The sequence below is a fragment of the Pteronotus mesoamericanus genome, unplaced genomic scaffold (genome assembly GCF_021234165.1).
Source record: "Pteronotus mesoamericanus isolate MK-2021 breed Mesoamerican mustached bat unplaced genomic scaffold, CSHL_Meso_final scaffold_137, whole genome shotgun sequence".
Taxonomy (NCBI): Eukaryota; Metazoa; Chordata; class Mammalia; order Chiroptera; family Mormoopidae; genus Pteronotus; species Pteronotus mesoamericanus.
This window is the reverse complement of record NW_026555306.1, coordinates 3,292,857-3,309,331: the sequence shown is the minus strand read 5'-3', so window position 1 is coordinate 3,309,331 and position 16,475 is coordinate 3,292,857.

Genomic DNA, 16,475 nt, shown 5'->3' with positions numbered 1-16,475 from the left:
TTTGTTCATAGTGCCTCAAGTTATGAGTACTGATGTTTGGGGCAGAGCATAGAATGAGATCAGTTTCCCAGGTTTCAGGGTTGACTGGGCACCACCCTGTCTACCAGACCTGACCTGAGGCAAATCTCTGTGTTCCTTCAATCACAGCTTTTAGACATTGATGAGCTTTGCATGCATGTTGTATACCCCTGCGCGTATCGTTCTCAATAAAAGCAACTTCAAGAGAAGGGCTTGGGCATTCTCCACTAGAGGGAATTGCCACCCCCTTTTCCCCGGCAGACTGAGAGTGTCTGGAATGACTGATTTTATTTTTACCATCCGCGGCGACCAGGGGGCACCCTGCGGGAACAGGATACCCTCATCATAAGCCATCTTTTGTTAGTTGGCCCACAGCTATTAATTGGTTAACCACTCTTGTCTATTTAACTCTCTTGCCCACAGTAATTCAATTTAGACTGTTATGAGAGAAACTCCCCAAAACTCAGTTCTCACCGATGCAGTAAAAAATTACAGATCAGCAAATCAATTAAGTGCAAGCAGGGTTTACTGGTGATATGTTCTCATGGAAGAGAATGGGCCTCGTCAAGGTAATAGGGGGAAAGGCATAGGTTCAGGGAAAAGCAGGATAAGGGTGGCAAAAGTTAGGACAGCTAAAGGCCGGGTTGGCAAGCCTGCCAAGAGGTGACACGAGGCCAGGCAGCCTGAGGCTGGGCAGCCAGAGAGCCGAGAGAGAGTCCTTGGCTCTGCAGACTTATATAGTTGGCGGGATGGGTGAAGAAGTTACATGTTGGTTGATGGGTGAGGGTCCGTTAGCCCGAATCCTTATCTTGCTCCAGACTCCATTTGTTCATCTTGTCGTGAAACAGATCCACGACAGGAGGCAGTTAATTAAAGCTGGGGGCAGCTACCCAAAGTTATTTATGGGCTCTTTCTGGAAGCACTAGGGACTCCCTTGTAAAACAGATAGTGACCAGAGGTAGGCAAATAACCGAAGTTGTGTTAAGGGCTTCTTCCTTTGGGTACTCGGGCCCTCTCCTGCTTCCCAGGCCCTGGGATAAAAGCAGAGTTCGAAAGGCTTTCTTTCCTAGATAGTGGAAAGGATACATAGAATTTCAAGGACTTCCCTCCTCTGATGTCAGCATGGTGTTTCCTGTGGTATTGGAACACCTCGCAACATTATCGGGACCAGGCTCAGGACTGCTGAGTTAGTGGGTGAAACATGTCTTCCTCCTCCCTGCCTCGGTTTGCTATATACTCTACCTAACAAGACCATCTCAAAATTACTCTCTTGTCAGGGCCAAACCTGACTCCACGGAGAACTGCTGTGTGGAAGAGACCGTAGCGCCCTGTGTCCAGAGTCTCCCGTGTGGATAGAACTGTGCCTACTGGCCCTGCCTCCAGCTGCGCTGCCTCCAATCCCCTGGTTTCCAGAAGATGACTTTGAGGCCAAAGGTGCCAGGAGTGAGGTCTCCCTGCCCATCTGCTCCTGTCAGGAAGGGAGGCCTCAGGTGGGGGCCCCGCTGCGCTCCAGGCTGGAGCAGGGAGCCTGCAGAGCACAGCGGGTGGTTTCCCCCCTGGGTCTCCCCAGCAGGGCAGCCAGCTCTGCCCTTTGTCCTCCGTCTCGCCTCCTCTTGTCCTGGAATGTCACCCACCTTCTTGCTGTCTGCGTCTCCCTCAACCACTGTCTCACAAAGTCCCTCTCTTGGTCTTTCTAGTTGAAGAGAGACCTGCCAGAGGGGCCAGAGCTGATGATTCCTGCAGCAGCCTAGAGAGGGGCTGGGGGCCAGCCTGGGCCTGGGACATGGGGCGGGGGGGTGCGGGGTGCTCTGGTGGCTTTGGAGACCCCAGCTGTGTGTATCCCATCTCATGCTGATGTGGTTCAGAATAAAGCAGGACTGAATGCAGACACCCTATGTAATTGTGTGCTTGATTAAACAAAAAGGCTGTTTTTCTTGATTTTTCCTTGCAAATTGTGGGCTAAGGTAAGCTGACCTGACATGTTTCCTTCTTTGTCCTCCTGTTTTGGCAGATTCTAAACAAAGCTGTGGCGTGCTTTTAGGGCTGAGAGGTTTGGAGCCTGTAGCAGGGTGAGGGTGCCCAGAAATAGAATTATGTCTGAGTGTCCTCACCTTCCCTTCCTGCTAGGAAGTCCTGTGGGCAGCAATTTCTTTCTGAGGAATTGCTGGGAAATACACCCGGTGGTCTAGCTTGTTGTGATTGCACCCTGAGCCAATGTGTGTTGTAAAGTGAATTTCAAATGACTCAGGCATCTATCGCCCTCTCAGCCTCAGGCCCAATTCATTTGCAAGGCACATTGATTCACCGAAGGACTGGAAGCTACATCTCTTTGTCCAACTGACTGAAGTTCCACTCGAACCAGGTCCTCACACCAGGGACAATCTCATGAGTGATTGGTGTGGAAGAACGCATTCCCATCTGCTCCCTGATTGTGGCTGGAGGGACGGTGTGGAGTCCCAGCTCCAGGTTGTAGTTAGGAAGTGGGAGAGCTGTCCAGTCAGCTCCACACAGATCAGGAATTCAGGAAAAAGCCTCCTGGACTGAGAATACCTGTTGCCACGGACTGTCCTCAGACAAGAGGAGGATGGTGGTAGGAAAATGGACACAAATGTATTTGAACAATAAAAAAATAATTAAAAAATAAAATACCGGATTTGGCAATCGGAAGAAAGAAAGAAAGAAAGAAAGAAAGAAAGAAAGAAAGAAAGAAAGAAAGGAAGGAAGAAAGAGAGGGGGATTGGTGAGCTTTGTTCTAGGGCGGGTCCCGAGGTAGGCCCACCAAGGCCTGTGCTGGACGCAACGTCTCCTGCCCTTCTCCCCAATTCTCTCCATCTGGATTTTCTGTTGCTGAGGTCTTTTGCACTGTCTCCTCCCACCCTCTGTGACTCTTTTCTCCTGTCACTGTTTCTCAATCTACCTTTGGTCTATCTTTCTCAGTCTTCAGATATCACATAAAATAATGATACAGACCGCAAAAATGTAGTTTACTAAAAGTTGTTCCATGTGTCGAGAACTAGAGATTATACAGTGAGAGTCAACAGAAGTCATTACAACTCTTCCCCTCCCCACTGGCAACTGTTAACAACATGATGTTTGTATTTTTCAATAAATTTTAAGTATCTATATACTTATGAACATGAGTACATATATATCACACTTTTCTCTTTATAAAGATAGGGTAATATGGTACAAACCCTTTGAAATCCTAAAAGCTCACCAATAGTTCTTATGGCTGCCTAGATTTCTATTTTATGAATAAATTGTAATTTATTTTATTTGTTTTCTCTTGGAAGTCACTTGAGTTGCCTCCAATTTTTGATTACTCTAAAAATGCTGCAATAAATATTCTTGCACATAGTGTTTGCATATGTTAGAGTGGTTTACTGGTAACAGCATTAGCAGGGGAACTACGAGCAGGTTGTGTAAGAGGCACTGAGTAGACATGACTTGAAACAGATTTTTGAATTGCTAGTAACAACCTTGGCACTGGCACCGAAACCTCCAAATGAGAGAAAGTAATATCTATGAGAGATTTTACTTCTGGGCAGGATTCGCCTGGTTGTGCAACTCTGCCTGCAGTCTTGACTTAACTATCCCACATCCAGCTCAAAATGTCCAATCTTTGTCTCTTTCAGGACAGAGACTTTACTTCACAGACTTTGTCATGGAGAAGTGCCCTCGCTACCTCACGGCAGCAGAGTCACACCCACAGGCTCACCAGCTCTCCCACATTTCATCCAAACAAAGCCCCTCTCAGTGACGGAGGCATAGCTGGCCGCCAAGGGCCTAGGAATCGCTGCTCCTGCTCCCTCTCTTACGTGGGTGAGCCTGAAGCACTCCTATCAGGACAGCTGGACTTCGTGTATTTGGGGCATGTGCTTTGTGTTTAAGTGATTTTCTATGTTTTTGTATCTTGGGGAGAAACAAGTCACTTTTGGGTTAAATCACCTAAATCTCCCAGATGACCCTGACTCAGCCGATGGCGTTAGACTACACTCACCTGAGGTCTGTGATATTTGCCCCCAACAATCCTGCCGCCCTCCATGCAGTCTGCTCTTTCTGGTCCCAACTCTGGGGTCTGTTGGCATAGATGGGATCCCGCCCCATGGCCCCTGGGAACCAGGAACCCAAGGACATGGCCTTGGAACCTTCTCTGCCTGTCTCTGTCAGCTCAGCGTTCTCCTGCAATGTGCTTTCTCTCACTTCAGTGGCACATGTGCAAGTCAGCATGTTCAAGGGATCAGTATGATTGTCCTATGCCACCAGTCACTTCAGCCATCCCCTCCACCATGCAGGAATGAAAAGATGTTACAGTAACTCTAGAAAAATAATACTCTTCCTCCTAAGGCTGTGCCATTTCTGGGTTCAAGTTCTCTCTTATCTATCTTGTTCGTTCAGTTCCTTTCCTATCTAGGGACCCAGGGGACTTTCAGGCCAAATAAAAAACATACAAGTAAAGAAGCCACCTTCATCAAACTGGGGATGGGGAAGTGGAAGAAAAAGATAATGGTGACTTGTATGCGAGGAGGCCGCGTGAACTTAGCAGTCCGGCAAGTTTAATTATAGTCTGTTGACCAAGGACAGGAATGAAACTAATTGGGAGTTTCCTACTGAAACAGACAAATGGTAGTATGACACTTTTAAAGAGGTCAAAGCAAACAAGAATCAATCTATAATTGTATACCCTGCTAAAATAGCCGACCAAAGTGGATGTGAAGATTCTCCTGCTTATAGTCATATAAGCATTAACTGAAACCAGACTAATTTTCCTGATAGTAACAACTGCAAAACTGAGGCCACTGTTTTCAGGTAGTGGATAAAGGCAGCATAAGACCTTGTCCTTTGGGGAAAAAAAGAACATCACCAAGTGAGCACCTGGATCATTGAGCTTTCTTCTGGGGACAATTTCCCACCTGAGTCCAAGTAGCAAGGATCTTAGTAAAGCACAGAAATCCTTTAGAGAGTCCTCTGTTCATGACGGTGGATGAAGCTGGCATCTCTTTGGCGTGGCATCAAAGAAAAGGTGTGCAGAGGGAGCCCCAGAGCCCATGTGGTGTTTGCCCAAACCTCCTAAATGAGGTCCAGGCTGCGCATGCACAGGGAAGATCTCCTAATGCTGACTATAAAAGTAAAGATTAAAGAAGAATTAGCTGTGCTCATGGAATTTTAATTTATGGAGGGGACTGAGTGATGATACAGAGAGGCCAATGCAATTGAAAGAAGCTTGATGTTACTCACAGTTTCGCTAGAAAGAAGAGACATGCCATGCACGGCTGCATGGGGAAGCAACAGCTTTGGTCAGGAGTCAGGAGCAGGAAGGAGAGGAAATCATAGGCCAGAGCCTTTAGTGTGTGTGTGTTCCAGGGAAAAGGCCAGGCCGGGCAGGGGAAGCAGCTTAGGATCAGCTACTTTGAATAATGCTGGTGGGATCTGGGCTTTAGGGCGCTTTTCCGTTGTCTGGCACCTGGCTGTGGCTCTGGCTCATCTCCCTGAGCTGGGAGATACTGGCTCGGTGTGTAGAGTAGGTAAAGGGAGTGTTTTGGAGTACAGACACTGGACCGCAGGGGAGATGTAGACAACTTTGGCTCTTCATTTGGTCCTATAATGAGAGGATCCTAAACAGATAAATACGGACTCTAAGAAAACACAGTTAGAACACTTTCCCACATGGACGGGCACAAAGGAGTCATAGTGATTAAATGCAACATGGGATTTTGGACGGGATCGCGAGCAGGCAGCAGACATCAGGGGACAGTCAACAAAATTAAAATAAGGTCTGTAGATTGTTACTAGTATCCTGCCAATGTTAGTTTTCTGGTTGTAATATTGAGTAACTGTATTAGATTCATGTAAGACGCTAACACTAGGGGAAGCTGCGTGAAAGATAGAAACTCCTACTGTCTTTCAAACATTTTCTGCAAGTCTAAAATAATTCAAAATAGTAAGTTAGAAAGTGTTTTAAATGACACTTGTAAGAAATTATTATCATATTGAGAGTAAACCCTCATGAGACACGCACCTTGTTCCCTCCAGCGGCAGTTGTGAGCTCCTCCTCTGTCATATCATGTATCCAGGCTCCCAGGCTTTGGTGTGGCCCTGGGCGTGTGGCTGAGCCATATACAGATAAGTTTCATGGAAAGTCTTGATATGCTACCCAAAGATAGCGTGCCAGTGTTTAGGCCAAATCTAAGAGCAAAGACAGGCTGATTCCCAGAATGTGATGGATGTGGTCATGAAAACACAAGGTGGCAGAGCTCTTACCCACCATATCTGGCCCAGAAAAAGCACCAGGGGTCAAACGAGTAGCCCTTAGAGCCATTCTCCACCCTGTCCCTGCTGACTGGAACTTCCCTGAGAGACTCACGTTGGGACCACTGTCGATCTGGCAAGCGACCGAACGCTCCGCTACCACACTTCTGTCTACGCCCAGGATCCTAAATCATGGATCACAGACTCATGATCTCAACTCTTTTTCTGGACAGTGCAAGTCTTTAAAGATACAAAGATTTGGTCAGAGTGACTGCAAACACTTTCTGTAATGAGAAGCAAAATTGTCACCTTTAAATAGAATCATTTTTCCGAAGAAGCTTGATTCGCAGACCATAATTACAAAGGATATTCTTTTTATTCATGGCTTAGAAAACAGCAGTCGTTTTTTTCTCAGAATCATATAATTTGGGCGGGCTCATTTCTCCTTCATGCAGTGCCAGCTGGGCTGGCTTGACTAGGCCTGGAAGGTTTGCTGCCAGAATGACTCCTTCATGTGCCTGGAGTTGGAGCTGGGTGTCCTCTGGGAGCTCCGTCCAAGTATTTGGCCTGGGCCCCTAGTTCCTCTCCACATTGCATTTGGGCTTCCTCACAGCCTGGCAGCTCAGGAGATCACTTGAGGCCAATTTACCATGGGGAGGGGCCAACACTTGTGAAGCCCTTTCCCCTCAAACTACCACGGATTTGGTTTAATAACTTTAATATAGACCATTAGGACCTGTCTTATCAAATGAGGTATCACAGGACCTGTCCTATTACAGGACTTACATGGATTTTCCACACTTGATTGGCCTGAGTTTTTTGAAAGTTAGTTTTTTGTAATAACATTCAATCATGAGCTTAAAACCAACTCAGTATTACACAGTATCACTTTTATATTCTCTCTCAAACAGTCTGTTGTCCACCCCCTTGTTTCTTTGAGACCCTATTCCCAGTAGTCAACACTAGACCAGAGATTTGCACCCCGTGAGCTGCAAGAATTTTCAAAATACGCAATACCTGACTATTTTCAGGCATGGAGAGAGGCCCAACCCCGTAGTGCCAAGTGCCTCCAGCAGAGCTCCACAGGTGCATGGGGGTGGTGGCACAGGTCAGAGAGTTTCTGTCCCAGGAGTTGTGTCCATGTCACTATTCAGCGGCTATTGCCACTATCAGGTGTCCCAAAACGTGGACCATGGCTGTGTTTGCGGTTGTACGGGTCTGAGATCCTCCTTAACGGCTCGGATTGGTGATCTTAGTCACGACAGGTTGCTGCAGCGCCCTCATTGGGTGTCAGGCTCCATCCGGAGAGTCAGTCGTGCCCTCTGTGGTGCCCCCGCTGTGCCCCCTGGGCAGGTGCATCTGCTGCCCCTGGCTGTGGAGTGGGGATGGGGGAGGTGACACTGAAATGGGAAGGGGAGTCTGGATACCTAGGCCACCACTTTCGAGGAATCCCAGCCCTGCAGTCTAATCTCTAGTCGTTATTCAAGTCCTATTCATCTCCTTGGCTACGTTTCAGAATTCCCTGGTTTTTCCTTGCAGCAGAAAGATGTTTTCCCAGAGAAAACATGAAATGAATTGAAGACAGATATCCAAGAAAAATGAATTTCGACTAAGGCAGCTTGGTAAGAGAGGCTGGGGCAGTGTGGAGTAAGGATAGGCATTGGCTTTTCTTTGTGTAAGGCAGGTACCTGACTTCAGCTTTGATTTCAGAGGCACCCACTGCAAAGAGAGCTGTCTGGAAAAGACACATCACCAGCCACAGGCCAGATAAAGAGCCTGCCTCCCACCCCACCCCTTGTTTTGAGGATCTTGGTTGATTGTGTTAACTGACCATTTGGACCACTTGGTTTTTCCCCTTCCTCCCTTTAAATTCCCGCTCTTTTTTTCTTTTTTTCATTGAATTTATTAGGGGTGACACTGGTAAATAAAAGTATATAGATTTCAGGTGTACAATTCTATAATCCATCATCTGCACATTGTATTGTGCGTTCACCCCCAATCAAGTCTCCTTCCATCACCATTATCCCCCCTATACCTTCTACCTCCCTCACCCTCCTTTCCTTCTGGTAATCACTATTGTTTGTACCTGTGAGGTTTTTTTTCTCTTATGTTCTAAATTTACCAATAAAGAGTGAATCCTCTACACCGTAGGCCCACAACCTCGATCAATCCCAGTAAGAGCCCAAGTCCAAGCCCAAGCCCATTGCCTCTCTCTCCCCCAATGACCTCACTCTGTGCCCCAGGTGTAATGTGTATTCCTGGTCCTGTAAATACCATTAATACCTGTATCTCTTCAAAGTTCCCTGGTGGTTATTACTGAAGGGTGTCTTACGATGAAAGCAAGAACCCCAAGGGCTGGTGTAGTCACAACATTGGTTATCTATATGGTGAGACCGGCACCAAACAGTCCTCAGAATCTGTATACAGGTAAAGAAGCCTGGGATTAATGTAATGGGTTCAAGGTCCATGTGCCCAATGGTTCGAAGTCTACTATTCAAAATGTTAAAGAGTTTGGAGTAAGGAAAGTTTTGTTGATGGAGTAAGGCACCAGCTTGAGAAGATGGAGGGCTTTAGGGGCTTCCTTAAATCCATCTTCAGAGAGCCCAGAATTCGGGCTTCTTTTATGTCAAGGCAAAGGAGGATGGGTGGAGCAAGAAGTGTGTGATGACCACAGACATGTAGGCACCAACAGGGGTCCAAGGAAGACCAAGAAATCTCTAAATCCCTTTGTTCCCAGTCCTTTGACCTCTACTGATCTGAGCCCCCCCATCTTGAGGCTTCTGCAAATCTTTGCCAAAAACTCAAGCTTCAAGCAAAATGAGAACATCTATAGCAGGATCTATTAGCCTGTAGGCCATGGGAAAAGTGCAGGCTAGATTAAGAGAGTCAGACAGAGCAGCATTTCACCCTGTTACATTAACACCATTGAGGGACCTAACTGATTGCCCACTAAATTTCCCAGAGTGCTTCATTTTACAGTCTTCCCAGTCTCTTAGTCATTGCTACCTTGGCTTTCTGTCACTCCAACCTCATTTACCACTCTTACTTGTACGTTTTACTCAATTATCTCAGGGAGATACCCTATATTGTGGGTACCCATAATTCTCCTACTCTATGGATTATCTTGTTATTAAATGTTGATGGAATTTTGTTGCTTAAATAATATATCCTTCAGAATCTACTTATCCAGAGAAGATTTTCCAGCATGTATTAGATTGGCTTGAACTTCTCTATGGCATTCTAACTTAAGAGATGTGACAGAGACCACCAGGCTTTGTTGGGAAATTCCTGGTTGCTGAGTTCACCATGCTTCAAGCCACCAAGGACACGTGGGGAAGGGTTTCCACTCTTGCAAGCACAGAGTATAAAGGTCTATGTAGTATGGCCCATAGCTTTCACCCTTACAGATGGTGTTCAAGAGAGATCGGTACATTGTCCTGTGTGCAGCCATTGGAAGTAAGTTTTCTGGTTGTCTTAAGTCAGCAAGAAGAGTAATGGAAACTTGCATCTGGAACATTGGCCTCAAATGTGACACCTCTCATGGGAGGCGGTGGTCAGAGCAAGCACCTGAAGGGACCCAGAATGAGGCTCTATTTTCTGCCCAAGTTTCTTATAAATCTAAAATGGCTATTTTTCAAAAGTCTATTGGCTTTTTTAAAAAAGTATATGTAATGTAATGGCTTGAATGTCTGGCATGTTATGGTCTGATGTTGCTATAATTCAATCTTGATAGTGCCCTTGTGGAAGATTGCCATGGATTTAACTTTTTTGATGTTTACTATGATTAACACAATGAACAAAGAGTTGCATGACAAAGTTGGCTTAGATTGGTATAAAACGTTTGGCACATCTGGGCAAGGTGGTATTTTTTTTTAACCTCACCGAGGACATTTATTTCATTGCTTTTTTTTTTTAGAGATAGAGGAAAAGAGAGAAGTGAGTAAGGAAGAGAGAGAGAGAGAAACATCAGTTGGTTGCCTCCCATACATGCCTGAGCTGGGGATCAAACATGCAACCTAGGTATGTGCCCTGACTGAGAACTGAACCCACAACCTTTCAGTTACGGGACGATGCTGTAACCAACTGAATCACACTGGCCAGGGCAACATGGTATTTGAGTTAATTATCAACTAGAAGCAGGTGATAGAACATCTTCAGTTGGACGAAAGCCCCATAAGCTGCCAGAACAGTACAAATTTTTCCAAGTTTCAATGAGAGGGGAAGAAAAAATTCTCAGACAACTTAGAAACAAGCATGTTGTTGAAAAGTTGGAGAAACAAAGGGAAGCAGCAAGGCAGCAGGACTTTGAGGAGAGAGAAATCACCCCTCTATAGAATTCTTAATTTTGGATGTTTTCATGTTGAATGAGGCATGTAGAAGATTAATACCAAGTTCTCCCTTTTCACTGTAATGAGGTAAAATTCTATCTATCTTTTCTCCATTTATACCAATAAAACTGATTTCCACGTGCTTATTTTTTGCACTTAAAGTTACCTACTTAAATTCTAGGACCGAGCCTTAAAAGGACACTCTTCAGAATTTTAAAAGGTCTTTAAGGAGGCAATAAAGGAGATGCAGCCACAGCAAAATATGTAATTCTACAACATAAAATTTTTTCAAAGATTCTATTTTGAACTAAGCACATCATAAGATCATCACTGTTTTTTTTTTTCCCCCAGGAGAAACAGATATTTCTATGAGTACTGATAGGAGTTACCAGATTGTAATCTCCTCTGTTAACAATATATTGTGTCCCTGGAGTATTATTCTAACAAAGTAGGTGTTTATGAATCCCAAGCGTTTAGAAATTTTTCTCATGACCTCTTTCAAAACTTGCCTGTTTAGTTCTTATATAACATCTTACAATTTTATAACTGATGAGAAAAATAAAATTACTGTTTTTTTAGTTAGGAAAGTTTTATTTCTTTTCTCTTTAAAAAAATTTTTTTATTGTTCAAATACATTTGTCTCCATTTTCCCGCCACTACTTCCCCCTGCCCCACCCACCCCGACCTCCCACCCTCAATCCTTCCCCACCTTGGCTTCGTCCATGTGTCCTTCACACCTTTTCCTTGAGCTGACCCTTCCCCTTCCCCTCCCTGTCACCCCCCTCGCTCCTTCCCTCCCGTCCCCATCAGTTTCTTCTTTCTTTCAGTGTTGCTGGTCATACTTTCCTTGCCTGCTTGCTTTGCTGATTAGGTCCCACTTATAGGTGAGATCATATGGCATTTGTCTTTCACGCCCTGGCTTATTTCACTTAGCATAATGCTCTCCAGCTCCATCCATGCTGTAGTGAAGAGTAGTAGCTCTTTCTTTCTTTCTGCTGCGTAGTATTCCATTGTGTAAATGTACCATAGTTGTTTTTTATCCACTCATCTATTGATGGCACTTAGGTTGCTTCCAGCACTTGGCTATTGTAAATTGTGCTGCTATGAACACTGGGGTGCATAGGTTCTTTTGAATCGGTGTTTTGGGATTCTTAGGGTACAATCCCAGCAGTGGAACTGCTGGGTCAAAAGGCAGTTCCATTTTTAGCTTTTTGAGGAATTTCCAAACTGTTTTCCACAGTGGCTGCACCAGGCTGCATGCCCACCAACAGTGCACTAGGGTTCCCTTTTCTCCACAGCCTCGCCAGCACCTGTTGTTTGTTGATTTGTTTATGATGGCCATTCTGACCCGTGTGAAGTGGTATCTCATTGTGGTTTTAAATTGCATTTCTCTGATGACTGGTGATGATGAACGTCCTTTCATATGTCTCTGGGCCCTGTGTATGTCTTCCTTGGAGAAGTGTCTGTTCTTCCTTGGAGAAGTGTCTGTTCAGGTCCTTTGCCCATTTTTTTAATTGATTGTTTGTCTTTCTGGAGTGGAGTCGTGTGAGTTCTTTATGTATTTTGGAGATCAAACCCCTGTCTGAGGCATCATTGGCAAATATATTTTCCCATATGGTTGGTTCCCTATTCATTTTGCTGATGTTTTCTTTAGCCATGCAGAAGCTTCTTACTTTGATGAAGTTTCATTTGTTTATTTTTTCCTTTATGTTCCTTGCTCTAGGGGACATAGCAGTGAAAATATTGCTGTGTGGTATATCTGAGAGTTTCCTGCCTGTTTTCTCCTATAGGACTTTTATGGTGTTGAGACTTATATTTAGGTCTTTTATCTATCTTGAGTTTATTTCTGTGTATGGTGTAAGTTGGTGGTCAAATTTCAATTTTTTGCATGTAGCTGTCCAGATCTCACAACATTACTTGTTGAAGAGGCTAGTTTTACTCCACTTTATGCTTCTGCACCCTATGTTGAATATTAATTGACCATGGAGACATGGGTTTATTTCTGGGCTCTCTATTCTGTTCCATTGATCTATGTGCCTGTTCTTATGCCAGTACCAGACTGTTTTCATCACAGTGGCCTTGTAATATAGTTTTATGTCAGGTATTGTGATCCCTCCTACTTTGTTTTTCTTTCTCAAAATTGCTGCAGCTATTCAGGGTCGTTTATGGTTCTATATACATTTTTGAAATGTTTGTTCTATATCTGTGAAATACATCACTGGTGTTTTAATAGGGACTGCATTGAATATATAAATTGCTTTGGGTAGTATGGACATTTTGCTAATGTTAATTCTTCCTACCCATGAACACGGTACATGCTTCCATTTATTTATGTCTTCCTTAATTTCTTTCTTCAGAGTTGTGTAGTTTTCTAAATACAGGTCTTTTACTTCCTTGGTTAAATTTATTCCTAGGTACTTTATTTTTCTTGTTGCTATAGCAAATGGGATTTCTTCCCCTGATTTCTGATTCTGATATTTCATTGTTGGTGTACAAAAATGCCTTTGATTTCTGAATATTGACTATGTATCCTGCTGTTTTGCCAAATTCACTTATTGGGTCGAGTAGTTTTTTGGTGGAGTCTATGGGGTTTTCTATGTACACTATCATGTCATCTGCAGACAGTGATAGTTTTATTTCCTCCTTTCCAATCTGGATGCCTTTTTTTTTTTTTTTCTTGTCTGACTGCTGTGGCTAGAACTTCCAATACTATGTTGAATAGAAGTGGTAAAAGGGGACATATATGGCCTTTCATACATGGCCTTTATTATGTTGAGATATGCCTCCTTTTTTCCTACTTTGCTGAGTGTTTTTATCATAAATGGGTGCTGTCCCTTATCAAAGGCTTTCTCTGCATCTATTGATATGATCATGTGATCAGAACACCTTAAAAACTCTCTTTTAAAATTTCAGGAAACTGCCACAGAGAAAGAGTAATGGACATAGAAACAGAGGGGAAAGTTTTAATAGTAATCAACAACTATGGATTGGACCTAATAAAAGACCCAGTCTGTCTGTGGAGCACAGGTACCTGTACATCAACATATACATGAACTGGCCTACTGGGGTCCTGGTAAAATGATGTCATGGGGGAAACAATATTATTGGAAACCTTCTCCCACAAAGGCTCACAAAGTTTATAACCATTACTCGGTTTGTCCTCACTCAATAAAACCCTGGAAAGCCCCTCTGTGGGTCCCAGGACATTTTCCTATACCCCCTGGATCTTTGGAGATATGACAGATGGATTTTATCCAAAGGCCACCATCTCAAGGATATAAATATGTATTTGTGTTCATTTGTGTGTTCTCACACTGGATTGAGGCTCTTTCTTGCAGAAGAGCAACAACACAAACTGTAAAAAAATTTTTTTTTTTACCAGGGAAAACAATTCCCATGTGGACTTCCCTCTAAGTACTCGGTGACAGAAGGACTTGTTTACTGGACTGGAAATTGAATCTATTTGTGAAGTTCAGCCTGTGCTGCAGCATTTTCATTGTGCTGATCACCTCCAATCCTCAGGATTGATGGAATGAGTCAATGAAACAATAAGGATCTAACTGGCCAAATTAACAGGTGCTTTTAATCTGTCCTGGCCAAAAGCTCTCCCCTTGGGAATCTTCAACCTGCAATCCATCCCTTTTGGGAGACACCAATCATCACCTTTTGATACTAGACAATGACCTTCTAATCATTCACTATGGTGAGGACTCCGTTCCTTACTAGCTACTCTCTGGCTTTTTCCCCACTAATTTTATCACCCTTTGAGATAATAAGGAGTTCCCTTCCTTCACCTAATTAGGTAAGTTCCTTCACCTAATTGCCCTGTCCAATTAGGTGAAGGAACTTACAAGCCCACATTATTCAAAGGAGACTTTTTAAACTATTGCCAAAGTTTGATAAAGTCCCTGAAAGAAATTGCCAAATTGGTGACCACTTCCTTTCACCACCAGCTCCCAGGATACAAAGACGTGAAGGATTACCCACTGCATCCCGGAGATTTTGTTTATTGGGACGCATCAAGTAAAAGATTCTCTATGTTCTCATTGGTAGGGATCATATCAGGTATTATTAACCAATCCATTTGCATTAAAAGGTGTAAACTCAAGGATTCAGGTTTTACATTTAAAAAGGCACCTCACCCATAATGGGCAACAGTTCTTGTCTCCTGTTACAAAGAAGCAAGGAATCTCCATGGATGGGAAGAGGAGGACATGTGGGTGATCAGCTATTCCAACATCCTGAACCTGACCTGCTAAACGTTTGGACTTTAAGACTATTGATTACTTTTGCCCTGGCTGGTATGGCTCAGTGCATTGAGCACTCAAGTACAAACCAGATCATCCGTTTGATTCCTGGTCAGGACACCTGCCTGGGTTGCGCACGGCCAGTTGGGGGCATGTGAGAGGCAATCGATCGACGTTGCTCTCCCTCTCTTTCTCCCTCTCTTCCCCTCTCTCTAAAAATAAACAATAATTTTTTTTTAAAAAGACGTTATTACTGTCAGATTTTCTACTTTTAGATTTCTTTCATTCTCATTGTATTTTGATAGTAATACCTGGAGCTGTTGCTGTAAGACTTTGTTGGATCATACAGATATCTGTTTAAAAATGAATTAATATGGGATAGAATAGGAATGTAAAGTGAGACTGATTAACATTCTTATACCTGTCTCCCTGCTACATCTACACAGAAAACGTACACGCCCTCCCTGACGAAACATAGCAAAGTCGGTGGGAGAGCCTGCTCATCTTTTCCGCTTACTAGACAATGACCTTCTTTTAATCATTCACTGTAGTGAGGACTCTGATTCCTTACTAGCTACTCTCTGGCTTTTTCCTCATTAATTTTAATTTTTATTTTTCAATTACAGTTGACATTCAATATTATATTAGTTTTAGGTGTACAACACAATGGTTATACATTTATATAATTTAGGAAGTATTGTTAAGAAGGGTAGATAGCAAACCAAGGCGGGGAGGAGAAGGGAGACATGTCTCCCCTACGAACCCCGTGGTCCTGAGCCTGGTCCGGTAAGACTGCGGAGCGTTCCAGCATCACAGGAAGCACCGTGGTAGCGCAGGGGGAGGGCAGTCCTTGAAATTCTTTGTAGTGTTTCCACTAATTGGGAAAAAACACACTTGAAACTGTGCTTTCAGCCCACAGCCTGATAGGCGGGAGAGGGCCCCCAGTGCCCAAAGGAAGAGGCCCATGAAACAACTTCGGTCAATTGCCTGCCCCTGGTCACTACTGTGGTACAAAGGAGTCCCTCGTGCTTCCAGAAAGGGCTCATAAATGCCTCTGGGTAACTGCCCCAACTTTGATGAACTGCCTCCTGCCATGGATCTCTTTTACAACAAGATGAACAAATGGGGTCTGGAGCAAGGTGAAAATCTGGGCTCACAGACCCCCACACATACCTATGTTTAGGTGGTCACGTCCCCCTGGGAAAGCTGGCACCACCTTCACCCATCAATCAACGTGTAACTTCTTCACCCCCATCCGGCCAACTGTGTAAGTCCTCAGAGCAAAGGACCGGGGGTGGGGGCGCTTGCCACCCTGGCCTGTGGCCGCCCTGACCCTGCTTCGCCTGTGCCTTTCACCTCCCCTGCCTTAGCTACACCTGTTCTCTTCCCTCACGATGGATCACCAATAAACCCCGCTTGCACGCTGATAGACTTGCTGATTTGTAATTCTTTGCTGCGTCAGCAAGAAGACCTGAGTTTCTGGGAGTTTCTTGTGTAACAAAGTGATCCTCCCAGTAAGTCCGGCACCCACCTGGCACTGTACATAATTAGTACACTATTCTTGACTGTATTCCTATGCTATATTTTACATCCCTGTGGCTATTTTGTCCAATTTGTACCTCTTAATCCCTTC